We start from the raw sequence: 14,686 nt of genomic DNA, 5'->3' as shown, positions 1-14,686 counted from the left end.
GCGGTGCTGAGGATCGAACCCAGGGTCTCGTACGAGTGCTCTACCTCGCTAGGCGAGTGCTCTACCTCTAAGCCACAATCCCAGCCCCTGTTAGAAATTAAATTATTTAAAACATATGGATATATCTCATGTGTGCAAATATGTTTTAATTATAAATTTATTCAAATTTATTTATTCAAAGCACTAAAATATTAGTCTGTACTAATATATCAAGTGACATCAGAATTAATATGCAAGAGACAATATAACGAGAAATGAAGTGCAGGCACTGAGGTATGACATGGTGCTACACCTGTCATAGCGTGTGTGCATGTAGGGTGTCTGCAGGGACCATGGCCTGGGGTTCATTCTGACTACAATGGAGACCTTACGGGCTCTGCCCTGCCTACTCAGCTTCAGCTTATAGTCAGAGAGTGAGAGGTTTTCCTTAGTGACTCTGCAAATGTCTTATCACTTACAGCCACCAAGTAGTATATTAAGACATCAACCAAATGTCACATAATGCAGGCTGTGCATTTATGGAGCAAGCTGAAGTTGTACCTTGGCCAAATTTCTTAGGTGAGGCTAGAAAAACAACTAGAAAGGAGTAGGATCACTTAAAAAATACATAAATAGAAGGGAGACCAGTAGTATAGGAAGGGGGTATGGGGAGGACGGAAAGAGTCAGTACGGGGGACTGAAATGGAGCAGATTATCTGTGCATGGATAACTATGTCAAAATGAATCCTGCTACTATGTATAAATGTAATACACTAACAAAAACATTTAAAAATAAAAGAAAGAGAAGAAGTAGGACCATAGGTTGAAAATGAAAATCCTAAAAACCAATCCCATTGAGATTCCTTAGCCATCAGATGTGCCTGTCTCTCCCCATCCAAGGAGACTAATATCCACTCACTTAAAAGCACGAGAAATCTCATCTGAGAGTGTAGCTGTATGGGGTTAACCTAATTCTCTTTGCTCCAGATTCTCAAATGCAATCATCTTCTGGCATATGCATTAGGGTGGGGAAACTGCAACATTTCATCTGGGAAGAGACAATTTGTACACACAAATCATTGCTAAGTCATGCCAACGTAAACTGGCAGAGAATTAGAAAATATGTGTGAGAATTTATTCTAAGATAGCTAGACCAATGAGATCAATATGATGTTGGATCAGACCAAATATAATGGTTTGAGCACATTTCTCTGAAAAATCTGAATTTAGTGTGGATGAAGCAAAAAGTGGATGAAACTAGGTTTTTTGCTTGAATAACTGAGCCATGGATTTGGTAGTATACTGAATCAAATATGACTGAAGTGCTGAAACTGAAACTATGTGGAGAAAGGATCTAATATCTGGGAGGAATGGCCGAGTTGTGGTAGGTCATTGAAGAAATCTTTCAGCTCTTCCTTTACTGTTAACTGGCAGGGCCAAGAAGATGCTATGAGAAAGCTCCTAGGTAGGAGAAGCACCCACCTGGGGAGCTCCTTGGCAACTGCTCCGAGGCTGAGATAACAGTGGGAGATGCGTCCATGGAAACAGGGTCTTTAATTTTGGTGGAAATGTTGAAAGCTGAGTGACAGCAGCCATATGGCTGTTTTTAAATGACAAAGACACAAAGTGATTAGTTGGTCCCCTTGTCCCTCGGAATTAAATTGATGAGAAGCAATTAATGTCAATTGATTTATTTGACCGCATAATCTCTTGAATCTTGACTTAAATCCCTCCAACGAGAATTCACGTCCTTTTCCCTAACTGACAGAATTAAGTCTGTTTGGAAACACAGATCTTCTTGGTTGGAAGTGAGGTTAGGTATCCTTGGAGAAGTTTCCTTTAACAGAGCCACAGTCAATATTATATATTATAAATCTTCATCCTATCCTGCCCTCCCCCTGCCCTATTGTCAGAATGGCTATACTCTGGAGACAGGAAGATATCTAGACATTGAGAGTTTATTAGATGCTGATTCTGGTTGCCCTCAATTCTGGGGACTAAAACATCACTGAGACACTGATGAAAATTAAGACTCCACCCTTTATAAGATGGCCTGAGACCATTTGACTCTGGGTTGAGTGAGTCTGTGAACTTGTTCTATGGTTACATGCCCAATTCTTGAATGAATGGTTGGACTAGACTTATTCCAGAAGGAACATTCGCTATATTGGCAGTCATCAAGAAATGGTATCCTAAGAATGACCAAGCAGCAAACCCTAGTACTCCTCTGTCCAACAAAAAAGAGTAAATAGAAAGAAATATTATCTTTCTCAGAGGCTTATTGGAAATAAATGCCACCAACAATAATTTGAAGTATGTGGAGATGAGGAGATAAATTCATGCTGTTTAATGTACTTGACTGGTCTTAGAGAAAGCTGGATGGGTCAATTATGATAATTATTCTTAATATAGTACTCTAACATAAGGAATACTAGTTTTAAAAAATTTTAATTTGCTATATATGACAACAGAATGCATTACTATTCATATTACACATATAGAGCACACATTTTTATATCTCTGGTTGTACACAAAGCAGAGTCACATCTTTCATGTCTTCATTCATGTACTTAGGGTAATGTGACCATCGCATTCCACCATCTTTCTTACCCCTATCCCCCTCCCTTCCCGTCCCTCCCCTTTTCCCCTTTGCCCTATCTAGAGTTCATTTAATCCTTCCATCTCTACCCTCTACCCCCAGGAGCATATTATGGATGAGCATCCTTAAATCAGAGAAATCATTTGGCATTTTTTTTTTTTTGGAATTGGCTAACTTCACTTAGCATTATATTCTTCAGCTCCATCCATTTACCTCAAATGCCATGATTTTATTCTCTTTTGGTGCTGAATAATATTCCATTGTGTACATATACCACATTTTCTTTATCTATTCATCTACTGAAGGGCATCTAGGTTGGTTCCATAGTTTACCTACTGTGAATTGTGCTGCTATAAACATTGATGTGGCTGTGTCCCTGTAGTATGCTGTTTTTAAGTCCTTTGGGTATAGACTGAGGAGCAGGATAGCTGAGTCAAATGGTGGTTCCATTCCCAGTTTTCCAAGATTCTCCATACTGCTTTCCATATTGGCTGCACCGATTTGCAGTGGAATGCTAGTGTTTTGTACATGCTTTATTTTTTCTTCAAACCCAATTAGGAAAAAATACTGTGGAAAGTGATGGACTTTTACCTGGGAGGGCCAGTAGTTCACCTTCACGGCCTTACCCCAAGGGCATCATCAGCTCTACCTCTCTGTGCTAATGGGACCTTGGGACCTTGACCACCCTGGTTTACAGAGAATGTCCCAGTGCTCCTCTGCAGTAATGGTTTCCCACTGATTGGACATAGTGATCTGGAGCCAGGGAGCCACTGAAATGCCATGAGACATGTTGTGCAGGAAGGTGGGAGAAAGACACAGCCAGGCCCTGTGATCGTAAGTGGATTTCTAGTCCTCTGGAGACATACATTCTGCTTCCTCCCTAATACAAAAGACAAAATTTCCCCTGTGTGAAAAACAGCAAAATGCTGTCTGGGACTCTTTCAGAAGTAACTTACTTACTCCATGCTTGGGGGCATTGCTGAAGCCCAGTGACCAGGAAATCATTTAGGACACTTGAGTTGAGTCATGCCCAGAACAAGAAAAGACTTCCCCAGCAAGTCTGCAGGGGAAGATGCTCCATCACCAGTTGTTAGGATCCCACAGATCCAAAGGTGACCACATCTGTGGAAATCAAAATGCTATATGGAAAATTCTACAATGTCCTCTAGGAAGATCTTAAGAAAGACCATTGGAATTTGGAAGAAACTCATCTCCTGGTCTCCAGAGAATTATTGTATTCTTAAAAACAGTGGTTGGCTTGTTACTCTAGCCTGGCAAAGGTCAACATCTCTGCCCTGTGACACTGAGTGACTATGCAACCATACATTATGCATGGTATATTCGCAAATGTAGGGGCAAGGTGATCCCAATGGGCCCAGCTATATCTTACATGGTTCCGATTGCTATTATATCTGCTATTCATTCAGTCCTGCCCGTGGACAAATAAGCAATTCTCTGTGATAAGTGGACAGAAATAGGAAAACTTTTAGCCTAGTTTACATTTTTCTGGCACCTGATATAATGAAATTTTGCCACTTGACAGTTCTATCAGGATAGCCCTGAGAGAGAATGCTAAAGAGAATATGCTCAATTATCCCAGACCCGGGAAAGGAGAAGGAAAAAGTTAAAAACTGTAGGGACTTATGAGAGATGGCTAAAGAGTTGGTTTTCAGGAAATCAATAAAGAGAGGGATGAAGGTTCGGGGCCAAGGGAACTGGGCAGAAGGCATGAAGGAGGACTCCTCTATGTGAGCAGAGTGTGAAGATATGGGCATCCTGTGCTTGTTTACCAAGCGGGGTCCACTACAGAGGGAGCTTCCCTTCAGGTAGAGAAGGTGGCTCAGCCTGAGAGTATCCTCCAGACTCTCCTGGCCCCTCTCTGCTATCTCAACTGGCCATGTTCAGAGCGTCCGCGGCAGCGCAGTACCAGAAGCACATAGCTCGAGAGAGGGAACAGGATGTTTCCCAAGAAAAAAGTCCGAGTTTCAGTTTTAACAGAAGAATGATCCTGAGCACCAAAATAGCACATCTCCTTACCTACCCAGGTGGGGACAGTGGATCTGCTGCAGGGAAGGAAAGGGGCTAAGGAGGAGCCCAGGCCCAGCCAGCGTCCTCTTCTGGGTGTGGACCGACAGCCCAGGAGGCCAGAGGTTTGTGGGAAAATGGAGCTCCATGGAACAGCAGCTGTGAGAGTTTAGAATCTTGCAGCAATTTACAAATGATTAATACAAGAAAATAGCAATTAAAATTTTCATAAAAGAAATTTGAACAACGAAAAGCCCTCATATTAGGGCTTGTCTTATAATGAATATTTATTTGATAGTACCAAATGCATATTCAGTTTCAAGTCATAGATTTAATTTGAGAGAAAAGCCACTGTAATTATGAATATAGAAGAGTATTATAATGCTCCTAATTTTAGCATTGCACAGTGCAGGTGACCTATGGTGAGAAGGTGTTAGTGACACACAGGTGAGAGAATAGGAAAGGCCAGGGTTCTCTCTTACAGAACAAGGAGGCAGAAGGCAGTTTTTATTGGCCAGAAATTGAAATGAAATCATATGAAATAGCAAAGCTAAGAAACAAAAACATCTAATAATTGTGTTATGGTTGTACTACACAGAGGAAATGGCAGAGGTTGAGGTGGCGCGACATATTCCTCCCCAATTATTGTAGCAAGAAGAGATGCATTAATCTGATAAAGGGATAACAGGATACCTGAGTATAAAAGGCCAAAACATCAGAAGAAACATTTCAGTCTCAGTGGGTCTTCGGAAGCAGGTAGTCAGAGATTTCTCCTTTCTGCACAATTGCATTTTAGAGCCTGAATATATACCACAACAATAGGAACGAGAAAATGAAATTAATAAAGGTTGTATTTAGCACTCTTGAGTGGCATCCTAAGATGCCGAGGACACAGATCCATCACACCACACTGCCATGAGCTGAAGGGACAACTTCCAGAGTACCAGGGGAATGTGGTGATGAGACAGACACTGGGCGAGGGGCTCACTGGAGGGGCACCAAGAATGAACTTCTGAAGGAAGCACATGCTGGGTACAGGAGAGGCATCCCTGACAAGGACCAAGCAAGCTGGATGGCTGGGCCTGCAGGGTGTGTACAAGGATTGTGAAAAGATCAGGGTGGCCTTCTCTAGCCTTGAGGGAGAGTGATTGGGAGATAGATAGCATTTGCCCCAAATTTAGACCACTCATATTCTCTGAATAGGAATGTGAGGTTCCGTCAAACTCACCGTAGCCCCAAAGGAAGTTTTTGACAAGATCAGATCAGGTTATAGGGAATGGAACCTGGAAGAACCATGTGTAAGAAAGATTAAATCAGGAAGAGCTTAGAGACTGGGAATCCATCTGGGAGTTCTTGCCCTTTGTCAAAAAAAAAAAAAAAAAAAAAGACATAAATGATTTTCTGAGAATTGTGCCTCACTATCACTTAAGGTGACTTCCAGAGGCCAAGAGGTGTGCCGAGGTCTGTATGTACAATCATCAGGTTTTATCCAGAGCCCTAGACAATCAGCTGCCATGCTGTCCCCTACATACAGGAGGCTAAACCTCACCCCACGTAAGTTAAATGACGTCCCCCAAGGTCACAGCCCTAAGGAGTAAAGGAGCCAGCGTTTGAACCCAGAGCTCCCAGTCACCACGGCCTCTCACTCTGAAACCATACAGTAGGAGTGACTGTGAGAGCAGAGCAGTGATGGCGGATTTTACCCCAGCCTGAGGTGCCAGGGAGGTAACTGCTCTGACGTGGAGCTGTGAGAACAGGCCAATGTGGCAAGACTGGAGAGCAGCTTATGCGGACCTGATGTGCTCCCAGAGTTATATGCTCAAGTCCCCACTCCCAGTGTTTCAGAATATGACTGGATCTGGAATCAGGCTCTCAGAGAGGTGACTATGTTCAAATGAAGTCACGGAGAAGGCCTTGCTCCAGTATGACCCCTGTCCTCAGGAGAAGAGGCACAGAGACATGGGAACACCCAGAGGGCAGACCCATGAGGGAAGATGCAGGGGAAATCCCACCACCCACCCAGGAAGGAGACCCCGGCATAGGACAACCCGCTGAAACCTTGCTCTCAGACGTCCAGCCTCCAGAACTGAGAAAGTAGCTTGCTCCTGTTTAAGCTCCAGGTCTGCAGGCTGACGCCATGGCTCCCAGGCCACTCCTCCACCAGTGCAGAGCCGACAGGTGCCTGAAGAGGGGTCTCCCCTCCTTCACTGGCCCTTTGTGGAGAGCCAGGGGGATTCGAGGACTTACGGAAGGTCCTGGTGTCATCGTCCCCATCCTCATCCTGCCATCATAATTAAGAGCAAAACTCCAAGGACACAGAGAAGCAGCGGTGGTTATCAAAGGCACCTAAATCAGAGTCAGAGCTCATGAAGCCCTTCAGGAGACAGCCTGGGCAGAACCTGATGGGTACATTGCTAACGAATTCTCAAGAAAGACGAGAATTAAATTAGCCAGCAATCCCACTCAGCCTGTTCTCTCCATGGGCTTCTCGTGCCAGGCCTCCCTCTTCAGAGTCAGGGCTCCACCGACCCAACCATGCCACCTCCCGCGTTGGCAAGGGGTCCAGTCACTGGCAGAATGGTGCCGGAGGCAGAGGAAGGTGCCAGGGAGGAAAGACAGGGATCACACCCAGCCGTGCAGGTACTTGCACTAGCAGCCGTCTCTGTGAAGGTCATGGAAATACCAAGGAAAAAGCCCTGGGTAGACATGATACATGTAAGCCCTAGCAGAATGATCCATCAAGAACACCCCTCGAGATGGCGTGTCAAACATCTAGAAGTAGAAAATGTCACGTCAACAACAGCAACACACCACTAGGAAAAAACCCAAAAGAACCAAAAATGAACATGCACTTCTTTCCCCACTTCTTTGACTCCATTATGTGTTGAGTACTACAACAGAGGCTGAAGAGCTCAGTCCCTGGTTTCAAGCAGTCATGGCTGTGTAAGGTCTGACCTCAAGGTGTACTGTATTCTCACGTTTCTTTATATCAGCCTAATTGTTTCCAGGTCTCTAATCCCTCCAATGTGATCTGGTGAGGCTGGAGAAACTCTTTCTCTTTATTTTGGGGCTCACTCCCAGGCAGTGTTGGGAGACCTCTGAGATGAAGAGAGCCCTGATTTCTGGGGAGGCAGCTCCAGCTGGCCCCCCACCCACACTGTCTCCTGCTTCTTCTGTGGAGGATCTGGGCCAGACTGTGTTATGTTGACTTCCATTCCCACCAAGGTGACACCTCGAAGTCCTGACCCCAGCATCTCAGAATGTGTCCTCGGTTGGAAAGAGGGCATTGCAGAGGTCATAGTTAAGGTGAGGACGCTTTGGAGTAGAGTGGCCTCTAGTCCAATGTCAGGTGGGAAGACACAGTCGTGATTTACAGAGCCAGCCATGTGACAGCGAAGGCAGAGACTGGGTTATGCATCTACAAGCCAAGGAACACAGGACAGCTGCCATCTCTATAGCCAGGAGAGACACAGCCAGCAAATACAAGGAGCCCTCCATAGGGAACACGGGCTCAGTCTTGTCACAGTAGCCCCAGCACACTAGTGTGGGTGCAGCCCCCTCTAGATTACTGTCCCCCAGGGGCTGTCCCAGCCTCCAGCCTCCTCCTTCAGTCTGCGTCAAGTTCAAAATCCTTTCTCTCACAGCTTCTGCCCCAGGGACACCAGGGTAAGCCTGGCAGAAGTTTCCTACAGAAGGCAGGACAGCTGTCAGCGTTGGTCTTGAGGGAGTGTATTACACACCCTGGCCACCTGCGTGAAATCCAAGTAAATGGGAAATCATAAGAAACATTTTTTTTTAACTACTTAAATAAATGCTCTGCCACATATTCTAAACTCACACAGACATTCACATAGGAGATAAAAGAACATGTAGACACTTAGGCAGACAAATCCTAAAACGACGTTTGCGACGTATGCTTGAGATCAGCCAATAAACCAAATGGCTCCAGTATCAGTGAGGGGCCCTTCACCCCTCTGAGGGTGACATCCTGAAGCTGGCTGCAGCAGACTCGGAATTTATGCTGTTCTGAAGACTGAACTAAACTGTGCTTGGAACATGACATGGCCGTGGTATCCTTGGGGACCTACCATGAGCTGAAGAAGTCAGGGTCTGGGGAAGGCCACACCCCACTGTCCAGAGTTCAGGGTTCAGAGCATTGGGGGAGCTGAAGTACAACTGTGATCACAATCTGCAAGTTAACGTCATGATCATTCTTTTTGACATACCAGTTTCACAGGCTTTGGACATAACTGGGTCCTGCAGGAAGGAGTCTCCACCCAGGAGCTGGTCAGGCCCACCCTGGGCTGGTTTTCTTTATTATCCAGTTTAAATTCTATGACCCGTCGTCGCTTCAAGGTCAGGTGTTCTGTGTCGTCCACACCTCCGCCAGAGCCCGTCCATCACACGGCTGTCACAGTCCCACCTGGCCAGTGTTTCTCTACGTCTTTGCTCAGCTTGCAAAGGGCTGCAGAGGAAACACAACCAGGGTGCTGCTTGCTTTCCTGACAAGCAAAGGCATCTGAACAACGGCCACACACCTTACTGTGCTAACTTGCCCCCTTCCTATTCTGATCTCGGCCTTGTTTTTTGTGTATTCTTCAAAACTTTTCTCCTCCCAGACCACTTACCTTCCTGTTGCCCACATAGTTTCAGCAAATGACCTTGCCCCCAACTGTCAGAGAAAAGGCTGGTCCTCACAGGGGACCCCTGTGTTCAGTTCAAGGTGAGTCTGTTCCTCCCCAGGTCCACCTCCATCTGTGCTCAGGACACGGTCCCTCCTGGCACCTCGGGGACGTTCCTTTCTTGATTGTTTTCTTACAGCCGTACTTTTGTTCCTCCAGTAGAGTCTTCTTGGTGCTACCACAACACTCCTCAGCCTCCAATCCTGAAATGAATCCTCAGCCCACTGGCTCTAGCACTTTCTCCTGCTCACTGAAGTCCTCAAGGGCTGCTGCACCTGCCAGCCCCACCTCCTCCCCCTCCTGGGCCACCCCACCTTGCCTTCTGCTTCTGTTTGAGGAATCCATAGACAGAGAGGTCACTTTCCGCTCCATGTTTGAGAGCTTCCAGCAAGTCCTGGTAGCTCCTGGAATGCTTCCACCGATGGCTTCTGTGATTCCTCCCCACCTCCCTCGCTGGCCCCGTTCTTTCTGTCTGATGCTTCTGCCTTCAGCTCATGGCAGGGGGCAGTCTTCCCCACTTCCCTCCTCCTACCGGATTCGGGGGTGGCGTCCTCTCTTTCCTCGTGGTGGCCTCGTGGTGGCCTCCGTTACAGCTGGAAAGCTGGGAAGTTCACGTGTACTGAAATCCAACCCAGGTTCTCCTATTGGGCTTGACAAGTCGGTCACCAAATCCCAAAACTCTCTACCTAGACAGACTTTTGTCATTTCAAATTCAACATGCCCAGGACTGAAGGTGAAAATGTGTCTTCACCCACAGTTCTTGAACTTCCATTTCTGTCTTGATGGATGGTTCCAACATAGAACTATCCAGATAGCTGGGAATTGTCATGAAATCCTCTTCCTCTCAGGCAAACTAGAGTCCCACTAATTCATCCTCTTCAATGTCACTGCTGTTCCCTCCTGAGATCTAATTCACAGGGTGACACTGACCTTTCTAGTCAATTACTGGGGAAGTCTTCCAGTCTTTTGCATCCTGAATTAATAGTAGCAATGTAAAGTTTTTAAAATGATACAATTTTTTAAAAAGATACCACTAATGTAAAATGACTTTCTTTTTTGGCACAGGTAGATCAAAATCTAAATCTTTGACAAGACTCATGTAATTTATAAGTTTCTTTTCATTCATCAGACTCTTTTACATATCTGTGGCCTTATTATGTTGGGAGCACAGGTGCTGGGTGTGGTGGTGCACACCTATAAACCCAGCAACTTGGGAGGCTGTGGCAGGAGGATTGCAAGTTCAAGGTCAGCCCCAGCAACTTAGTGAGACCCTGTCTCAAAATTTAAAATAAATAAAGGAAGGAAGGAAGCATTAAGGATGTTGCTTAGTGATAAAGCACCTCTGGGATCAATTCTCAGTATCAAAAAAAGAAAGGATTGTTGACAGGAGTCTCCACCACCACCTCCAGATAGTGGCAGCCAGGTTTGGATCCCGCGTTTTCCTGGATGTAGCCTTGGATGAGTTGTTTAACCTCCCCGCGTATTAGTTTCCTCATCTGTAAAGATTGTTCCCAGCTAGCAGTTCTGTTCCAAGGCCTGTGGAGAAGCATGCAGACCAGAGGGGGCACACAGAGTGCTTGGGAACATCATCCAGTTCTCTGCTAGAATATCACCCTTGCAATCACGTTGACTCTCTTGACGTTTTCCCTATAATCTTTGCTGGGCAATCTCTTAACAGGAAAAATACAAACAAACACAACACAGACATCTTGATGGTTCCCCACGCAGGAAGTGGCTGCTGATTCCTCTAGCACACGAGCACACTGACCGCAGGGGCCCAGGGTCCAGAGCTCCTGCACCACGGCCCCACAGAACCTGGGCCTCTCTAGAAGGTCTCATTCTGTTCTTCTGCAAGGACCACTCAGTGCGTGTTCCCCGTCAGTCACGCCCCCTGTTATCTCCGCTGAACTATTCCCATCAGTGTTCCTCCTCTCCCCCAGAGCACCTCCTGACTGTCCCCACAGCTCTTGTGCTGCTGGGTCTCCTCTTCTGGAAGCTCCGCTTCTCAGCGCCTCCTCTGCTTTGGGTTCCACGCCCTGCTGGTCGAACTCCAAACAGCAGAAAGTTTTACAATTGTCTTAATTAACCGACTTCACTTTCATTTTCTTCCTTATATTCACCTAGAGGTGATGTCTGATTTTTAAAAAGTGATGTCTAAATTTGTCTAAAATAATCTCCTCTGATGAGTGTACATAAAGGGTTCTAATTGAAGGAGAGCGGGGTTAGGGTTCATTGACCTCCTTGGTGGGATGTAGAATATCAACGTGTCTTGTGATGGGTGCATCTGAGATGTGCTGAAGTTCATTACCACATACTCACGTGGAGCACCCAACCCTGAACAGGAGCCCTGTCATTCCATCAGCAGAAATTCTTTTCTTCCTAAGGGCTTATTTCAATCATAAAGCAATTGTTTCCTTTGTTTTGCAGCTACTTCTGAGACTGGGGTGTTTGAAGGCTAAGCAGCATCCCTGGTTCAGACCACAGTGTGTTCTGCCAGTAGAGAGACTGGTTCACAGGAGGATCTGGCCACCTGTTGAGGATTCACTGAATCAGTGAGTGGAGAAGCTCCTCAGGGAGGTTCCACTATGACGGTAACAGAATCTCACTACCTGTCAGCTGCAACAGGGAAAAAGACAGTCTGCTGATATTTGCCCTAGCACTAAAAGAAACTTTCTGTGAGACACTTTAGCATGAGAACGCTCCAGGGTTTGTAAAAGAAGACATATAAAAGGCAATTGGATTTCATTTAGCAGTAAAATTAGGATGAGTTTGTGAGATTTGGTTACTACACTATCCAGGTGAAACTTGCTAATGAAATGACCTAATGTACCGGTCAGCTGCAGGAATGGTTGCAAACCCTAAAAATGTGGTTTCGGAAGACTGAAGGAAAAAAAATAAACATCAACCAAACCCCAGAAATATCTTGCACACATGTAAAGCAGATATTCCCCATCTGGATTCCCCTTGTGTGAGCACAGATAGAATCTGGAGTAAAATCAATCATTCCATAGTCCCTCAAGTCCTCAAGCAAAGGATAAATGCCCTTTCTTTTCTAGACACAAAAATATAAGAAAGTAAACTCTGATTTGAAGCAGGTGTCGATGCTTAAGTGGATCATATAGGATAATTAAATACAAACAGTGACTTACCTCACCTTTTGATTGAGGATTTTCATTTTAAAGACGAGATGAAGTGGAAATCCCTAAATGCATTATGTTTCATTGGGAATTGTGTAGTCGTCCTTTTGGATCTGGATGGGGATAGGTGTTATTGCAAGGGACCTTATTATGTGTTTGCATGTACTTAGGCTTTGGATTTTTCCAGGTTGTAAAATGAACAAGCCTAACTGAGTCATGAAAGCAGGCAAATTATATGGCTACAACTTGCACTTGCAGTCATTTATGAACTGCAACAACAGACCTAAGAAGTTGCTTCCTCCCGAGAATGATGTGAGACTTAATGAGAAAAGATGTATTAACTGCTGTTTCAAAATGTCGTATAAATGCATGATATTAACAGCTATCATTATTTTTTCCTACATTTTCTGGCTCATTAATTTATCAAATGATGAATGTACTATATTTAATTTAAAAAATACTATGTGAAATAATGATTCTCAAAAGGACTTAGATGTGTATTCAGAATGGAAAATATTAATTTCTAGTGTGTAAAATGAGTTTTAAAATTTGGTCTCTTGTTCCAAGTCCTTTCCAGAAGATGCTATACCCAAATAGATCAGGAGAGGGCAGTAACGCTTCGCACTTCAAGTCTAATAGTCTGCTCTGTCAGATTGGACAGGAATAGTCATTCCAATTTTTCATTGCAAATCAAAGAATAATTATAAGCTAATGTCCTATCCTGCCACCAACCTCAAAGGTCATTGGAGAATGTTCTATAAATGAAAAGAAATGGTTAGTTCTGATTACATGTAAAATGTGTACCAAGCACTCTGGAGTCTTGTTGCTTTGGGGTTTATCCTTCATCTTTGAATCCAATGAGTTATCACAGGTGATATCAAAAATAGCTCCCAGTGTCCTTCATGGATTAAATTCTATGTGCTGTGGTTTTATTTTAATATCTTACTTAGTATTCCCAAAATTCAAATCACCTCCAAATTACTGTGTTTTATAGCTTTTAAATTTCTCACCAAAAACTTTGAAATTTGAATGAAATAAAACTAACAGATTCAGGGTTTTGTTTTGTTTTGTTTTTAAAGCCATATAATTTTCTTACTTATAGTTTAATCTATCAAAAAAAAAAAAAACCCAAACCATCAGTTTGGCCCAGGTTTGTACCTGGCTTAATGGTGAGTGGTGTGTGTATTTGAGTCACGCCTCCCTCTGAGTCTGAGAAATGGAACACGGTTCATCCAAACCTGAGAAGGGAGGAGGAACGTGTTGATGCACCAGGAATCCCATTCTGTAACCCTAGGGAGTAAAAGGGCTACAAGCAAGTCTCAAGTATGCAGTGCCCATAGGGGACTGTTCCATTTGGGTACCAGCTCCACAATTCAAAATAAATTCAACAGAACCAGGAACAGGGAATAGAAATGACAACAAGCTAGATTCAGGTTCAACTCAAAAGAGAGCATTTTAACAATTAAAACCACTGAATGGAATAAGGTTTCCATGAGCAATGAACTTTACCTGAGCTTCCCACCAAGCATGGACAATTATCAATGGAAGACTGAGGCAGCTAACGAAGTTCAACTGGATGGTCCTAAAGTCCTTTTGCAAATACAGAATGTTACAAAGTCAGCAAACACTTGTTGTGCACCTGCTGGGTACAGAAAACTCTGTCTGTGGACCCTGAGTGCCTTCGTCTTGCCCAAATTCCAATGTGGTGCTATTCTGCACCTGCCTGAAGGAATAGTGGCGGTCCTTTCGCTGTTCCTCCAAACTGAACCTGACTTCTATTTCTAAATAGTTTGTTTCCAAATTTCACAAATAGGTACAAGCTATAACAACAGAAATTGTGGAATGGACTTGTCTTCTTTTCACTTCCTTCAGTGACTGCATGAGGCAATGAGTGTGGAAGCTGAGTATACAATACTGAACAGCAAGTTTTCAAGCTCCCTGTGGTTTCCCTGACTATCCCAAAATCCGCACCTCTGTAGGCTCATTGTACGTGGGCTGCTTTCCTATTGCCTCTGTCCACAGCACAGGAGTTGGGTCTTCCCTCATCCCTTGAGTCATCCTCATCTGCCCAGGGCTTGTTTTCCAAACAGACTTCTCAGGCAGCACCTAGGGACACATTCCCAGGTCCTGGTCTGTCACGGCCCATTCGTCTTTCAGCATTCACCCCCACTGTCCTCAAGGGTCTTCATCAGCTCCACGTTGCATGACGAGGTTAGGCAGTCTTGTCAGGCTTCAAGGGTGCCACTGCAGTTCATGTGCACAAT

This window comes from Marmota flaviventris, chromosome 4, assembly GCF_047511675.1.
Source record: "Marmota flaviventris isolate mMarFla1 chromosome 4, mMarFla1.hap1, whole genome shotgun sequence".
Taxonomy (NCBI): Eukaryota; Metazoa; Chordata; class Mammalia; order Rodentia; family Sciuridae; genus Marmota; species Marmota flaviventris.
This window is presented reverse-complemented; position numbering follows the sequence as displayed.